This window comes from Halichoerus grypus, chromosome X, assembly GCF_964656455.1.
Source record: "Halichoerus grypus chromosome X, mHalGry1.hap1.1, whole genome shotgun sequence".
Taxonomy (NCBI): domain Eukaryota; kingdom Metazoa; phylum Chordata; class Mammalia; order Carnivora; family Phocidae; genus Halichoerus; species Halichoerus grypus.
The window spans coordinates 105949408-105967616 of NC_135727.1; the positions used below are offsets into that span (position 1 = coordinate 105949408).

An 18209-nucleotide genomic window follows, 5' to 3' on the forward strand; every position below is an offset into this window, starting at 1 on the left:
TATTTCAAAACTTACTACAAAGCTGCAGTAATCAAGACAGTGTTGCATCAGCATAAGTTTAAATATATAGATGTACAAAATAGAACTGGGCGTCCAGAAATAAACCCATATATCTATGGTCAACTGATTTTCAACAAGCGTACCAAGACCATCCAATGGGGAAAGAATAGCCTTCTCAAAAAATGATGCTGGGATAATTAGAAATCCACATGTAAAAGAATGAAGTTAGATTCCTACCTTATATCATATCCAAAAATTAATTCAAAATAGATCAGAGACCTAAATGTACCTAAATGTAAAAGCTAAAACTACAAAATTCTTAGAAGAAAACCTAGGTATAAATTTTTGTGACCATGAATTAAGAAATGGTTTCTTGGATATGACATCAAAAGCACAAGTGACAAAAGAAAAAATAGATAAATTGAACTCCATCATAATTAAGAACTTTTGTGCTTCAAAGGACACCATTAAGAAAGTGAAGACAATCCACAGAGTGGGAGAAAATATTTTCAAATAATATATCTGATAAGGGACTTGTATCAAGACTATATAAATTCTTACAATGCCACAATTAAAAGACAAACAATGCTATTTAAAAATAAGCAATGGATTTGCATAGACATAACTCCTAAGAATATATACAAATCTTCTTGGGAAGATAGCAGAATAGGAGGATCCTAAACTCACTCTGTCTCACAGTTATACCTAGATAACACCCATATCAAAGTAAATAAACAGGAAAACAACTTGAAGACTAGTAGAACACACTCCACAACTAAATGTAGAGAAGAGGCCACAGTGAAGAGGGTAGAAAGGGTGCAGATACAGTAGGGAGCTAAATGGACCCATGAGACTGTCTGGGGGAGGGAAGGTGCTACAAGGGCAGAGAGGGGAGAGGAATAGGCCCCCAGACCAGGCACCTCAGGCATGGGGAACCCACAAGGAGAAGACAAATCCCCATAACATTTGGCTTTAAGAACCAGAGATGCAACAATCAGATTCGGAAGACCTCTTACGTTCAGCATCAACAGGTCCATCACCAAATTCAGAAAAAGATGATGGAAATCATGACCTGAGAAGTACAGACAAATGACTTGAAATAAGCGGTCAATAAATTGATTGCAGGGGCACCTGGGTGACTCAGCTGGTTAAGCATCTGCCTTCAGCTCAGGGTATGATCCTGGAGTCCCAGGATCAAGCCCCGCATCAGGCTCCCTGCTCAGTGGGGAGTCTGGTTCTCCCTCTGCTCCTCACCCTGCTTGTGCTCTCTCGCTTGCTCACTCTCTCTCTCTCAAATAAATAATAATAATAATAAAGAAAAGTAAAAATGCTGAAGAAGCCCAACTTTGAATTGGGAAAGCTCATGGTGCTTCATGGTGAAGGTAGGAGTTCTGAAAAAGCTACTGGCAATGAGACTGGTGCTAAAGTTGAATGAGCTGATAGATATGAGCCACCAGTCCAAGAATCTGTTTAAAATTCAGACATTTAATAGTCACAAATAAAAAATCTTATTTGTGATGTTTAAAAAAATAAAATAAGATAAAATGGCCAAAAGCAGTGATGAAGAGAGAATTTTAAAAGCAGCAAGAAAACAGTTACATACAAGGGAAACTCCATAAGGTTATTAGCTGATTTTTCAGCAGAAACTTTGCAGGCCTGAAGAAAGGGGCATGATATATTCAAAGTGCTGAAAGAAAAAAAACCTGCAGGGGCACCTGGATGGCTCAGTCAGTTGGGCCTCTGCCTTCGGCTCAGGTCATGATTCCAGGGTCCTGGAATTGAGCCCCGCGTCAGGCTCCCTGCCCGGCGGGGAGCCTGCTTCTCCCTCTCCCGCTCCCCCTGCTTGTGCTCTCTTGTGCTCTGTCCCTCACTCTCTCAAATAAATAAATTCTTTTTTAAAAAATTTATTTGACAGAGAGAGACACAGCGGGAGAGGGAACACCAGCAGGGGGAGTGGGAGAAGGAGAAGCAGGCTTCCCGCTGAGCAGGGAGCCCAATGCGTGGCTCAATCCCAGGACCCTAGGATAATAACTTGAGCCAAAGGCAGACGCTTAACAACTGAGACACCCAGGCGCCCCTCAAATGAATAAATTCTTAAAAAGAAAAGAAAAAACCTGCAACCAAGAATACTCTATCCAGCAAGGCTATCATTCAGAACAGAAAGAGAGAGTTTCCCAGGCAAACCAAAGTTAAAGGAATTCATCACCACTAAACAAGCCCTACAAGAAATATTAAAGGGGACTCTAAGTGGAAAGGAAAGACTCTCAGTAGGAGTAAGAACAGTAGGTAGTGCAAAAGCAATAAAATAAAGTATATCTCTAAAAATCAGTGAAGGGATCCACAAAATAAAAGGATGTAAAGTATGATACCATATATTTTAAACATGCTGGGGAGAGGAGTAAAGAATCAGTTCAAACTTAAGCAACCATTAACATAGACTGCTATGCATACAATGTTATATGTAAACACAAAGGTAACCACAAATGAAAAACTGGTGGTAGATATGCAAAAATAAAGAGAAAGGAATCCAAGTATATCACTAAAGAAAGCCAGAAAACCATGAGAGATCAGAGCAAAAGAAGAAACAGAGAAAACTGCAAAAACAACCATTAAAAAAGTAATGAAATGGGGGGGAACCTAGCTGGCTCAGTTGGTAGAACATGTGAATCTTGATGTCAGGGTCATGAGTTTGGCCCCATATTGGGGATAGAGATTACTTAATAAATAAATTTTTTAAAGTAAAAAAATGGTAATAAGTACATACCTATCAATAATTCCTTTGAATGTAATGGACTAAATGCTTCAATCAAATGACATAGGGTAATAGAATGGATAATAAAGCAAGTCCCATCTATATGCTGTCTCCAAGAGACTCATGTCAGACCCAAAGACACATGCAGATTGAAAGCGAAGGGATAGAAAAGCATTTATTGCGCAAGTGGAAATGAAAAGAAAGCCAGGATAACAATACTTATATCAGAGAAAAATAGACTTTAAAAAAAGACTGTAACAAAAGACAAGGACACTATTTAGGGGCTCCTGGGTGGCTCAGTTGGTTGAGTATCCAATTCTTGATTTCAGCTCAGGTCATGATCTCACGGTCATGAGATCAAGCCCTGCATTGGGCTCTGCACTCAGCAGGGAGTCTGCTTGAGATTCTCTCTCTCCCTCCCCTTTGCCCCTCTGCCCCCACCTCAAAAATAAATAAATAAATCTTTTTAAATTTTTTTAAGATTTTATTTATTTATTTGACAGAGAGAGAGATAGCGAGAGCAGGAACACAAGCAGGGGGAGTGGGAGAGGGAGAAGCAGGCTTCCTGCGGAGCAGAGAGCCCGATGTGGGGTTCAATTCCAGGACGCTGGGATCATGACCTGAGATGAAGGCAGACGCTTAATGACTGAGCCATCCAGGCACCCCAATAAATCTTTTTTAAGAAAAAAAAAAGGACACTATTTAATCATAAAGGGAACAATCCAACAAGAAGATATAACAACCATAAATATTTATGCACCCAACATAGGAGCACCCAAATTTATAAGCAGCTAATAACAAACATAAAGGAAGTAATTGATAGTAACACAATAATATTAGGGGACTTTAACACCCAGCTTACATCAATGGATAGATCATCCAAACAGAAAATCAACAAGGAAACAGTGACTTTGAATGACACATTGGGCCAGATGAATCTAACAGATATATTCAGAACATTCCACCTTAAAAACAGCAGGATACACATTCTTTTCAAGTGCACATGGAACATTCTCCAGAATAGATCACATATTAGGTCACAAAACAAATCTCAATAAATGAAAAAAGACTGAGATCATTCCATGCATCTGTTCCAACCACAATTCTATGAAACTAGAAGTCAACCACAAGAAAAAAAATCCGGAAAGAATACAAATACATGGAGGTTAAATAGCATGCTACTAAACAACGAATGGGTCAACCAAGAAATTAAAGAGGAAATAAAAAAACTACATGGAGACAAATGAAAATGAAAACGCAATGGTCCAAAATCTTTGGGATGCAGAAAAAGCTGTTCTGAAAGGGAAGTTTACAGCAATACAGGCTTATCTCAAGAAGCAAGAAAAATCTCAAATAAACAACCCAATCTTATACCTAAAGGAGCCAGACAAAGAAGAACAAACAAACCCCAAAAACAGTAGAAGAAAGGAAATAATAAAGATTAGAGCAGAATAAACAAAACAGAAACCAAAAAACCAATAGAACAGATCAATGAAACCAGGAACTGGTTCTTTGAAAAGATAAACAAAATTGATAAAACTTTAGTCAAACTCATTAAAAGAGAGAGAGAGAGGACTAAAATAAACAAAATCAGATGAAAGATGAGAAATAAGAACTGACACCACAGCACCACAGAAATACAAAGGATTATGAAAAATTATATGCCAACAAAGTGGACACCTAGAAGAAATGGATGAATTTCTAGAAACATACAACCTCCCAAAACTGAATCAGGAAGAAATAGAAAATTTGAACAGACCAATTACTAGCAATGAAACTGAGTCAGTAACCAAAAAATTCCCAAGAAACAAAAGTCCAGGACCAAATGACATCACAGGTGAATTCTACCAAACATTTAAAGAAGAGTTAATACCTATTCTTCTCAAACTATTCCAAAAAATAGAAGAGGTAGGAAAGCTTCCAAATTCATTCTATGAGGCCAGCATTACTCTGATACCAAAACCACATAAAGACACCACAAAACAATAGAAGTGCAGACCAATATTTCTGATAAATATAAATGCAAAAATCCTCAACAAAATATTAGCAAACTGAATGCAACAATACATTTTAAAAAATCATTTACGGGACACCTGTGTTCGGTAGCTCAGTTGGTTAAGCATCTAGCTCTTGGTTTTGGCTCAGGTCATGATCTCACAAGCCCTGCTCAGCACAGAGTCTGCCTGAGATTCTCTCTCTCCCTCTCCTCTGCCCCACCCCTCTCAAATAAATAAACAAATCTTTAAAAAAAAATCATTCACCCCATCAAATGGGATTTATTCCTGGGATGTAAGGGTGTTTCAATATTCACAAATTAATCAATGTAATACCTCACATCAACATGAGAAAGGATAAAAACTATATGATCATTTCAATAGATGGAGAAAAAAATTTAATAAAGTACACAAACCATTCATGATAGTAGCCCTCAACAAAGTAGGTTTAGAGGGAACATACCTCAACATAATAAAGGTCATATATGAAAAACCCACACAGCTAACATCATATTCAGTGGTGAAAAGCCAAGAGCTTTTCTTCTAAGATCAGAAACAAGACAAGGATGTCCACTCTCACCACTTTTTTTCAACATAGTACTGGAACTCCACCAAAAAACTACTAGAAATGATAAATGAATTTAGTAAGGTCACAGGATATAAAATCAATATAAAGAAATCTATTGCATTCCTATACACTACTAATGAAGTACCAGAAATAGAAATTAAGAAAATAATCCCATTTACAACTGCACCAAAAAGAATAAAATACCCAGAAATAATGTAACCAAGGAGATGAAAGATGTGTAGTCTGAAAACTATAAAACACTGATGAAAGAAATCAGAGACAAGGGGTGCCTGGGTGGCTCGGTTGGTTAAGCATCCAACTCTTGATTTCAACTCAGATCTTGATCTCAGGATCCTGAGCTCAAGCCCCGCATTGGGCTCCACTCTGGGTATGGAGCCTACATAAAAAAAAGAAAGAAAGAAATCAGAGACAACACAAACAAATGGAAAGATATTCCCTACTAATGGATTAGAAGGACAAATAGTGTTAAAATGTCCATACAACCCAAAGCAATCTACAGATTTAATGCCATCCCTGTCAAAATACCAACAGGATTTTTCACAGAACTAGAACAAACAATCCTAAAGTTTGTATGGAACCACAAAAGACCCCAAATAGCCAAAGCAATCTTGAAATAGAAGAACAAAACTGGAGGTATTACAATCTCAGATTTCAAGATATACTACAAAGCTATAGTAATCAAAACAGTGTGGTACTGGCACAAAAACAGACATATAGATCAATGGAACAGAATAGACAGCCCAGAAATAACCCCATGATTATATGGGCAATTAATTCTTCGACAAAGGAAACAAGACTATGTGATGGGAAAAAGACAGTCTCTTCAACAAATGGTGCTGGGGAAACTAGTCAGCTACATGCAAAAGAATGAAACTGGACCACTTTTTTATACCTTGCACAAAAATAAACTCAAAATGGATTAAAGACCTAAATGTGAGACCTGAAACCACAAAAATCCCAGAGAGGAGAACAGGCAGTAATTTCTCTGACATTGGACATGGCAACATTTTTCTTGATATGTCTCTCGATGGAAGGGAAACCAGAACAAAAACAAACTATTGGGACTACATCAAAATAAAAAGCAGAGCAAAGGAAACAATCAGCAAAACTAAAAGACAACCTACTAAACTGGAGAAGATATTTGCAAATGACATATCTGATAAAGGGTTAGTATCCAAAATATATAAAGAACATATACAACTCAACACCAAAAAACCCCACATAATCCAATTAAGAAATGGGCAGAAGACAGGGACAGACATTTTTCCAAAGAAGATATATAGATGGCCAAAAGACACATGAAAAGATACTCAACATCAGTGATCATCAGGTTAAAACAAATCAAAACCACAATGAGATACCACCTCACACCTGTCAGCATGGCTAAAATCAAGAATACAAGAAACAACAGGTGTTAGTGAGGATGTGGAGAAAGGGGAAACCTCTTGCATTGTTGGTGGGAATGCAAACTGGTGCAGCCACTCTGGAAAACATAATGGAGGTTCTTCAAAAAGTTAAAAATAGAACTACCCTATGAACTACCCTACCCTTGCACTACTAAGTATTTACTCAAAGAATACAAAAATACTAATGCAAAGGAATACCTGCACGCCGATGTTTAGAGCAACATTATCTACAATAGCCAAATTATGGAAACAGCCCATCTCCATTAATCGATGAATGGATAAAGAAGATGTGATACACACACACATACACACACACACAAATATTACTCAGCCATAAAAAAGAATGAAATCCTGCCATTTGCAACAACATGGATGGATCTAGAGGGTATGATGCTAAGCAAAATAAGTCAGTCGGGGAAAGACAAATACCATATGATTTCACTCATATGTGGAATTTAGGAAACAAAACAAACGAACAAAGGGGAAAAAAAAGAGACAAACCAAAAAGCAGACTCTGAACTATAGAGAACAAATAGATGGTTACCAGAGGGGAGGTGGTTGGGGGGATGGGTGAAATAGGTGATGAGGATTAAGAGTACACTTAATCATGATGAGCACTGAGTAATGTATAGAATTGTTGAACCACAATATTGTACACCTGAAACTAATATAACAGTGTATGGTAGCCATGCTGGAATTAGCATTTAAAAAAAGAAAAGAGAAAAAGAAGATATACAAATGGCCAATAAGTACATACAAAGATGCTCAACATGCATTGGAGAAATGCAAATCAAAACCACAATGTGATACTACTTTGCATCCACTAAGATGAGTAAAATTTAAAAAAGACACAACAGTGTTGGCACCTTCACACATCATTGGTGGAAATGTAAAATGGTATAGCCACTTTGGAAAATATTTGTCAGTTCCTCAAAATATTAAACATAAAGTTGTCATATGACCTAGCAATTCTACTCCCAGGTATAGTCCCAAGAAAATAAAAATATTTCTACACAAATCCCTACAAACAAATATTCATAGCAACACTCTTCATACCCACAAAATGGAAACAACCCAAATGTCCATCAACTGATGAAAGGATAAATAAAATGTGGCTTATAGATATTATGGAATACTATTTAGCAATTAAAAAAGGAAGATTAGGAACATTATGCTAAGTAAAGAAATCAGATACAAAAGGTCACATACTGCATGATTCCATTTATTTGAAATGTCCAGAATAGGCAAATCTATAGAGACAGAAAATAGATGAGTGGTAGCCAGGTCTGGGGAGTGACTGCCTCTAGGTAGCCATTTTCATTTTGGCATGATGAAAATGTGAAATTAGAACACTATGAATATACTAAAAACCAAGCAAATGTTCACTTTCAAAAGTTGAATTTTATAGTGTATGAATTGTATCTCAATAGAGTTATTTTATTCTTCTTTTTTTTGGGGGGGGGGAGGGACAGAGCAAGAGGAAGAGAGAATCCTAAGCAGGCTCCATGCCCTGCACAGAGTCGGACCTCACAACCCTGAGATCACAACCTGAGCCGAAATCAAGAGTCGGGTGCTTAACTAACTGAGCCACCCAGGCACCCCTAGAATTGTTATTTTAAAAAATGGCCTCAAGACACCCTGCACCAGGACGCCTGGGTGGCCCAGTTGGTTAAGTGGGAGATTCTTGGTTTCTGCTCAGGTCCTGATCTCAGGGTGGTGAGACTGAGCCCCAGGTCGGGCTGGGCACTGAACACAGTCTGCTTAAGATTCTCTCTCCCTCCAGCCCTCACCACCAACCCCACTCCCACCCACCCATACCCTGCTCTCTCTATCTCTCTAAAATAAATAAATCTTTAAAAAAAAAAAAAAAAAAAAGACACTCAATTGCCCTGGGCCTCCTGCCTCACGCAGACTCAGATGGAATGTTGAATGTGGTGCCCCGCCCCTCGCCCCGCCCCTAGCCCGCCCCTGCTTGCGTGACCACGCCCCCTCGCCTAACGGATCCAACCTCCCAACTCCGGAGTAACGGACCTCATTCCAACGCCATCACAGAGACCCGCGCAAGGGTTTCTTCTTCGCCTAGCCTGAAAACACACCGGGGACCCGCCGCCACCGCCTTTGGCCCCGCAGCCCTCGCTTCCGCACCGCCTTCGCCTTGGTGCCCGGGCCGCCAGCCATGGCCACCGCGCCGCTCTCACAAGTGCGCCAGAACTACCACCCCGACTGCGAGGCCGCCATCAACAGCCAGATCAACCTGGAGCTCTACGCCTCCTACGTGTACCTGTCCATGGCCTTCTACTTCGACCGCGACGACGTGGCCTTGAAGCACTTCGCCCGGTTCTTCCTGCGCCAGTCCCGCGAGGAGACCGAGCATGCCGAGAAGCTGATGCAGCTGCAGAACCAGCGCGGCGGCCGCATCCGCCTCCGCGACATCAAGAAGCCAGACCGCGACGACTGGGAGAGCGGCCTGAAGGCCATGGAGTGCGCCCTGCACCTGGAGAAGAGCGTCAACCAGTGCCTGCTCGACCTGCACCAGCTGGCCACCGACAAGAACGACGCCCACCTGTGCGACTTCCTGGAGAGCCACTACCTGCACGAGCAAGTCAAGTCCATCAAAGAGCTGGGGGGCTATGTCACCAACCTGCGCAAGATGCGGGCTCCCGAAGACGGCATGGCGGAGTACCTCTTTGACAAGCTCACCCTGGGCGACAGCGACAAAAAGAACTGAGTTGGGACTGTTTTCCCTATAGCCCAGGGTGCATGGTGACTTTCCCTGATCACCATGCCGAGCATGCATATTGCAGTATTGCCTTTGCAAAACGTTCCAGTTTTTTTCTTCCAGTTTTGCCATAAATAAATAAAGTTGTTTGGTTTCAATAAAGTTATTTGGTTCTTAAATAAATAAAGGTCTCTGGTTGATTCATGTGTGCAAATGGCTCACCTTTTAACTTTTTAAACAGGTATCCAGGAGTCTCTCCATCCGTCCAACCCCATCCACATGCAGCTCAGGAGATGGAGGGGGGGAGGTATCCCATGGGACCCTGGAAAACACAAATCAATATTCCTCTGATAAACGATGTGAGGGTGGGGTGGGGTGGAGTGACATGAGGTGGGTGGTCTGGGGCCCTGGTGTCTGTGGGTGCGTATGTATGATGAAAGTATAAAAAAACATGGTCTAGAATTCATCATAGTAGTTGCCCCTGGGGAAGAAAGGCAGGGAGTGGGATTGCACAAAGGATCCACCCTGGGCTACAGTGATAATGAGAAGTGACCCTTAGGCTAAGTTCCCCGTGGACATGGGTGTGACAAAGTAAAGTAACAATGGCGCTTGGCAAATCCAAGTCCTTTTATTTACAGTATTGTCTTTTATTTTTATAAGACCCTCAGGAAGTAAGAAGGGCAGGTGCTATGACCATGTCTTAACAAGTGAGAAAAAAGGAGGCCACACAAATAAAAAGTTCCGGAATGTGGACATGAACATAGATCTGCTGATGCCATGTTCCATTTTGTTGTTGTTGTTGCCCCACAGGTATATCAATGGGTTAAGCAAGACTTTGTGGGGAGACTGGAAATCCAGCCAGATAACCAGACCCGGAAGGGAGGGAAATCCCCAACACTCGTAATGACAGCCCTGATCACCAGAGTCTCTCCCCTAATTACAGGTGTGCCTTCCAGCCTAGGATGGGGCTGGCTTCTAAACCTCAGCCAAATCCTTCTCTGAAAGGAGTCTTGAGAGCTCACAACAGAATGTGTGAGAGGAAGGATCCCTCACAGGAAGGCAGGCAGCACCTGGACACCTGAGTCCCTCTGTCCAGGCTCACCCCCCCCCGCACCCCCCCAGGCAGCCACGCTATTACCTGAGGTGGCAGGGAAGACCTGGGAAGACCTCAGGCCTGGAAGTCCCCACGGAGTGTACTCTCCGCCCACGTGGCTTCGCTCTCAGTGGCTTCTCTTCAGGCACAAGGGGAGGCTGCAAAACACACATATTGTGCCTGCAAACCCAGCTCAGCCGGACAGAGATGCCTGGTATCCCAGCCAGGCACAGGGTACCGGAATCTAAGTACCGAACCGTCGCCTGTTGTGGTCTCCGCCCTGGGCTCTAAAGCTGACCCTAGTCTGGTTCAGTCTTGGCTGCTGGGCCTCCTCTTTATCCCATCTTTCCCTTTCCTGTGATTCAGAGGGACTCCGCGGGATAACGCAGAGGAGTCTGCTTAGATCTACATCCTTTTATTTTACCTGGAAAAGGATTTCCTCACCCGCGAGACTCAGAATTGTGATTACACTCGAGCGCCTACTACAGGCTGCTGCTTGTAATGTCACATTTCACAGCTTTTCTTTAAGAATCCCTGGCAGGGGAGTCTAGACAGAGTGGCAACTCAATTGCTGCTCTCCTTCTTGTTCCTCGAGACAAACGGAATGTTCGAAATCCCCTCCCTTAGGTTCAGTTTTGGGGTCCACCAACAGCCTTTTGAATAGGTGGGGCAGTGGCGGAACCAAGTGAGAATTCAGACTGATGAAGCTGGCCCCGTCGCTCCTTCCAGATGTCTTAACTTTGTCCATCGTTCCCACCTTCCTCTGCATTCCCACCCTCCTCTGCCACGTACCCCTCAAAAGGGGTGAGCAAACTTTTCTGGCTGTGCCACCTTCCCGCACACTCACAGCCATCCCAACCCCTCGATAACCTGCCCTTCGGCACATCTGAGTGAGTTGTGACTTGGTCGTCCAGCCCTGGAAAATACCACCCCCTCCCCAGACGCACAGCTGGGTGCTTGTCAGTCAGTGGCCATGCTCTGTTGCTTCGAGGAACGATGTCGGAAATAGTCGCTGTTGCTATGGGTACCAGGGTCTCAGGCGATGATAATATCAGGACAGACGGAGGGAAAAATGATAAAATTGATAACTTCATCGCAGGCTCAAACACGGATTCAAATTAACAGTGTTGAATAATTTACCTCTGGGGACAAAAATCCTCACTGTATCACAAAAGGCAACTTCTTAATAGACGGTTGTTACTGACAACTTGTGCTTCATTTTCCAGGAAAAGGAAACGTATTTTTTTCCCATCAGAAATGTGTGACAAGAAGTACAAAGCACCCATTAATTTCTTCTGAATCTTCTCTACTCTTGAAATTTGTTCTACATTTCTAATTTTTAAATTCTCCTTCAATTTTTTTTCATTTGTCAGCAATTTTGGTTTCTTTTTGCAAGCCCGAGAGACATATTTAATCAAATATTCAGTCGTGAAAGGCATTATCATTAATCTTGGAACTGATACTATGCTTCAGAGTTTAAAATAATGACCATTTTTATTACAAATCGTTTTCCTGCAGTCCTGAGTTCCAATTCAGAGGGGTATTGATGGAGAATTTGCTTCAGGAAGGCTGAAGCAAAGGGTGAAATGAGGGGAATTAGCATAGTGTTAGAAGACCTAAAAGGTAAAGAAAAGAAAATTATGCCTTGATTGATTAGTCGAGGAGGATGTAAGAGTGGACTAAGTTACAGTGAGAAAGCAAAGTAATAATGGCTAACATACGTTTGAGAGTCTTATCTGGGATGCCTGGGTGGCTCAGTCGGCTAAGCATCTGCCTTCGGCTCAGGCCATGACCCCAGGGTCCTGGGATCGAGCCCCGCTTGGCGGGAAGCCTGCTTCTCCCTCTGCCTGCGGCTCTCTCTCCCTGCTTGTGCTCTCTCCCTCTTTCTCTCTGTCTCCCTGACAAATAAATAAATACAAGCTTTAAAAAAAAAAAAAAAAAGAATCTCCAAGTTTGGATTGCATTCGGTTATGAGTAACAAAGCTCAGAAAACTGTAGCTTTAAAAAGATAGGGTTTCTGTCCTGTATGTAAACAAGCGTGGAGGAGAACAACAGTTCAGGCTGCTGTGGAAGCTCCTTCCATCTTATTTCACTGATTCCAAGAGGTGCATTTATTCACATTTTTCACATTTTAACATCTTTGAAATTGGGATGAGTCTTACAATCACTGTTGGCCATAGCTGTCACTTGACAGAGTGGCATCATGGGCTAGGAACAAAATCTTAGAGGCTTAGGAAGAGTACTCTCAAGAAATGCTGCATCATCATTGGGGCGCCTGGGGGGCTTGGTCAGTTGAGTGTCCGGCTCTTGGTTTCGGCTCAGGTCATGATCTCGTGGTCATGAGATCAAGCCCCTCGTCAGGCTGCATGCTTGGTTGGGAGTCTGCTTGTCCCTTCCCCCCACCCCCAACTCATGCTCATTCTCTCTCTCTCTCAAATAAATAAAATCTTAAAAAAAAAAAAAAAAGAAATGCTGCATTGCCAACACTCTTTTTTTTTTAAAAGACTTTTTTTTTTTTTTAAAGATTTTATTTATTTATTTGACAGAGAGAGAGATAGCGAGAGCAGGAACACAAGCAGGGGGAGCGGGAGAGGGAGAAGCAGGCTTCCCGCCGAGGAGGGAGCCCGATGTGGGACTCGATCCCAGGACCCTGGGATCATGACCTGAGCCGAAGGCAGCTGCTTAACGACTGAGCCACCCGGGCACCCTGCATTGCCAACGCTCTTGATGGCACAGAGGATGACAGTAAGAGACATGAATGACTCTGAGTACAAAAGTGATTTAGAAGAGTTCAAATTTGGTTTTTTAAATCATTTTTTCATTCTAGCTTTATTGAGATATTAATGACATAACATTGTGTAAGTTTAAGGCGTACAACGTGATGACTCGATACACATATATATTGTAAAATGATCACCACAATAAGGTTAATTAACATCTCCATCCCTTCTCTGTGAGTGCAGGGTGAGATCATTTAAGATGTACGCTCTTAGTAACTTTCAAGTATACAATACAGTATTGTTAACTATAGTCACCACACTGTATATTAGATCCCCATGACTTACTCGTCTTATAACTGGAAGTTTGTGCCCTTTGACCAACATCTCCTCATTTCCCCCACCCCCAATCCCTCGCAACCACCATTCTACTCTGTTTCTGTAAGTTCAGATTTTTAGGTTCCACATATGAGTGAGATCATACAGTATTTGTCTTTTCTGTCTGACTCATTTCACTTAGCATAATACCCTCAAGGTCCTTCCATGTTGCTGCAAATGGCAGGATTTCCTTCTTTTTTCCATTGTACATATAATTTTTCTTTATGTATGCATCTGTCAGTGGCCACTTGGGTTGTTTCCATGTCTTGGCTACTGTGAATAATGCTGCAATGAACAGGCAGATATCTTAGAAGAGTTGAAATTTGAATCTAAAGTTCTGGCTGTACCTTACATAATTAATTTAGCACATAGTTTCCTTTTTGTGTGTATGCACAACAGTTATCTAATGACAAAAAAACTATGTCTCAATAAATGTAAAAGAGATCTTTTAATAAATATAAATTGGAAAATCTAAGGAAAGTCTAATGGATAAGAAAAAAAATCTGTCCTAATTTGATAGCATTTTCTTCTTTCTTGGTGGTACATAAAATAATGGTGTGCCCTAAAATTGATACGCTTGATTCAGTAAAATATATTCTTTTGTTGTTCTATAGTACAAGGCTTCTAGTCTTGTTTATCTCACATTCCAACACTAGAGCTCCAACCATTACATCAGCACACCAGGAAGAAAACATATGTCAGATCTGTTTGTGGCTGCAAAGGGAGAGTGGCCTTCAGAGAAAGAAATTTCGAGAAAAAGAAAATGCCCAACTTGTCTAAGATGTTAAGAAGAGAAGTGGAGACCTGCAGGTGGCAGGAAGATGGAGAACACGATCATAATCATAATCATTATGGTCCAACTCATAAAGGTGTTAAGGTTGGCAGAAAGACATGCTCTGTCCAGGAGGATTCCACATATTAAAAAAAAAAAAAAGATGAACAAAGCAACTTTAACACCAAACAAAAATAAAATGTTTGCTTCCCCCACTTTCCCCCACCCACCACTCATTCTTCAAAGTATGTGGATGTGGATGGAAAACCAAGAATAAAGAAATGAAGGAAAGAATATCCTATTGATTAAAAAGCCATGATCTGGATCATTCTCTGGGGGATGGTTAGCTTTAAGCTGAACCTTCTAAGACGAGGAGGGGCTGGCCTGACAGATGTGAAGGCAAAAACAACATGAGACAGACTTCCAAATTCGGGCCTGCTGGAACTGAAGACAAAGGCCAGAGAAAGAGTCCATCTTGTGTGAAGGGAAGAAGTATAACTCAAGGTGAGCTCATAAAAGATGAAGTATGGGGGACAGCTGAAAGGCAAGCGTGAAGTTGTTATGTTTAACTAGAAGGTCATTTGAGGAAACCACAGATTTGGATCTGCGCTTCAGGAGTGGGCTGGTAAATCCCTTCTTGGAGAAATCCTGGGACGATGAGGGTGCCCAGTGACAGACACTTGGGATGAATATCAAAATGTGAAACCTAATGATCCTGTGTTTGAAGAGGCAGGGAGAGTATTCTCTCAGATCAGGCGAGTGGCATCAAAAAATTCTGTATAAGGTCTGGCTCTCCTTTTGCCTTTTATACCAGAGTTAGACTATTGTTTCAATTTGCTGCTTCGGAAGAGTACAAGTCCAGATGTCAGAATGTCAGAAGCGCTAGAAGAACATCAAAGCCACGGGTGGTGCCAGCACGAGTGTTTTAGAGCAACATCAAAGAAATGCAGGGTTTGCGCCCTTCCTCCCGGAGAAAGAACATCACACACAGCTCTGGCACTTTTTGCCTCTCTTGAAAAGCCATTCACTGTTTTTGTCAGACACTTGGAAGAAGGAAGGTTATCAGCAGCCCCTGAAGCTTCCAAGATGCCAGTGCACCTTAGCCAGCCAGTCGCTGCCAGGGTACGTGGGCGTGTCAAGACGGAATCCAGCAACAACAGTGAGCTTATACAGCATGGCATTTACCCATGTGATGATTCAGCTCACAAAACATGACCACCATCCCCAGACTTCCGCATCTCTATAGACAGATGTGAAGAGGGGTCCCCTGGAAATTCCCCAGCCTCCACAACTGACGCCTTACCATCACTGTCTGCCTCGCGCTCGCAAGGTCTAATCTCAAACGGCCTTTATCTCTGTTTATGCTCCTCACCACAAGAACCACTTCGCCCACCCCTGTTTCTCAGAACACTCCTCGGCCTTCCCACACGAGTCCTCGTAAGGCTGGGCACTTCCCCTTTCTGTCCCCTTCTCTCAACTTCCCCCAACTCTTGAAATCCTTCCCTTGGGCTGTTTGGAAATCATGGGCCATTATCAGCAGGATCTCCCACTACATTCTCAACCTCTTTTCTGAACGTTGTCTTCACCTTCTCGCTCCAGGGGCAGTCAGCAATGTCCCTAAGGACACTACTTCTGGGGCAGCCCCCCTGAGTCATGGTCACTCCCCCCCCACACACACACACAGTACCACTGAGCCTGAAAGTAAGGCAGGTGTCCTCCTCCTTCCTTGTTCACGCTTCCAGGCCATTCTCCCTCATGTCCCTCTGCCCTTAAATGCCCCAGTTTAAGAATTGAATGCCATCACATCATGCCCCCACACTATCCCTTCTTATTATAGTTATCTAGGGACCCCTACCCAACGTTTCTTGACGGTCTTGCTCCTGGCTGATGGCAACCTTCCCCCATATTAGCCCCGTCCTAATTCCTGGTGATTTCAATATCCACATAGATGATCCTTCCACAACCTGGCCTCTTACTTTCTTGCTTCTTCTCCCACAATCTTATCCTCCAATCCAGTTAGCCATTCATTGCTATAGTCATAACATAGACCTTGTCATCTGAGGTAACTGTCCTCTTTCCATAATCTCTAATTCATGTATCAGACTCTCTGACCACCTCCTCTTTTTCTAGTTCATTCTCTCCAGTGTCCTGATGCCCAAAATCCTTTAACCCCTCCGGGAAATCCTATCAGTTGGTCCAACAACATTTTCACTGCCTCTCAACTCCTTGACCTCCTCTATTTTCTGAGGTTAAAGCCCACGGTAAATGACAATAATCATTCCCTTGTACTTATTTCCACTTCACCTGACCCTCTGGCTTTGTTGTACTTGCTTGGCAAAAATCCCTGACCTGGTTAAATTCCTTTCTCCCCTAGACCACACCTGCACCCATGTAACTGAATGTGGCTAGAGAAAAATCCAACCATCTTGACTGAATGCACTTAAATTTAATGAGTATGACTCTTAAGTGGTCCCTTGGCACCACCAGCCACCAAACTGTATTTCCCTATTCTACTATCTCTCTTACCCTCCCTGCCCATTATCCATAATTCTCTTTTGTATCCATTAACCTTGGCTACATAGCAAGCCATCCCAATAAATAGTGTCTTAAAGCAGTAATTATTTTATTTGCTCATGATTTTGTGGGTCAGCAATTGGGTTGGAATCAGTTGGGTAGTTCCTCTGCTGGATTTGCTGGGTGTCACTCATGTGACTGTGGTCATCTGGTGACTTGAATGGGGCTGGTTCATCTTAAGATGGCAGTTGGTGCTTGCTATTGGATAGGTCACATGTCTCCAGCAGGCTAGCCTGAGCTTCCTCAAGTGGTGGTGGGAGAGTTCCCAGAAACAGGCATTTTTTAAGTCACAGTTTGCATCATATTTGCCAATGTCTTGTTAGCTATAGAAAATCACATGGCAAGCCCAGAATCATGTAGGAGAAGAACGGCAAGGGGCTTATGCACTGGGATTTGTTACTGGAACAATCTATTACTTCCTCCAGCCTCTAACCACTCACACATCCTCCCAATCCTCACTCTCAGCTGGTAACCTTGCTTCCTATTTCACTGAACAAATAGAAACTATGAGAACATCCATAGACTCCCACCGACCACCATACCTTCCACCACTAGCCTGTGGGCACATTTACTCAACCCTCTCTCTCCTCTTACCATGCCTCTGTCTAAAGCTAACCCCTCCATTTTTGCCCTGGAGCCCATCTCTTCTTGTCCACTAAAGGACTTTGCTTCTGTGTCTCATCTGGAGTTACTCATGCTGATGCGGTGATCTGGTGGCTTGAATGGGCTGCATGGTCTAAGACAGCCTCATTCTCTTTTCTGTATCATCATTTTCTCTCTCTTCACTGGATCATTCCCTACAGAATAAAACCATGATATCTTTTATCTTACTCTAAAATATTCCTCTAATGGGCACCTGGGTGGCTCAGTCAGTTAAGCGTCTGCCTTCAGCTCTGGTCACGATCCCAGGGTCCTGGAATCGAGTCCTACATCGGGCTCCCTGCTCAGTGGGGAGTCTGCTTCTCCCTCTGCTCCTCCCCTGGCTTGTGCTCTCTCTCGCTCACTCTGTCTCTCAAATAAATAAATACAATCTTTTAAAAAAACAAAACAAAAAATAAAATAAAATATTCCTCTAATTACCCTCTGGCTACTGATTGGTTTCTCTGTTCTACTTCACAGCTTAGTTCCTTGAAAGCGCTCTCCATACTCACAGACTTCATTTCCTCTCTTCCCAACTTCTCTTAAACCCATGCCTATCAGGCTTGCACGTCCATA

General features: G+C 42.4%; 1 pseudogene; it reads left to right on the forward strand.

Annotated features, from left to right (window-relative positions):
- The first annotated feature begins 8812 nt into the window (after nucleotides 1-8812).
- LOC144380432 (ferritin heavy chain pseudogene) lies at nucleotides 8813-9618 on the forward strand (annotated as a pseudogene).
- Nucleotides 9619-18209: the final 8591 nt, after the last annotated feature.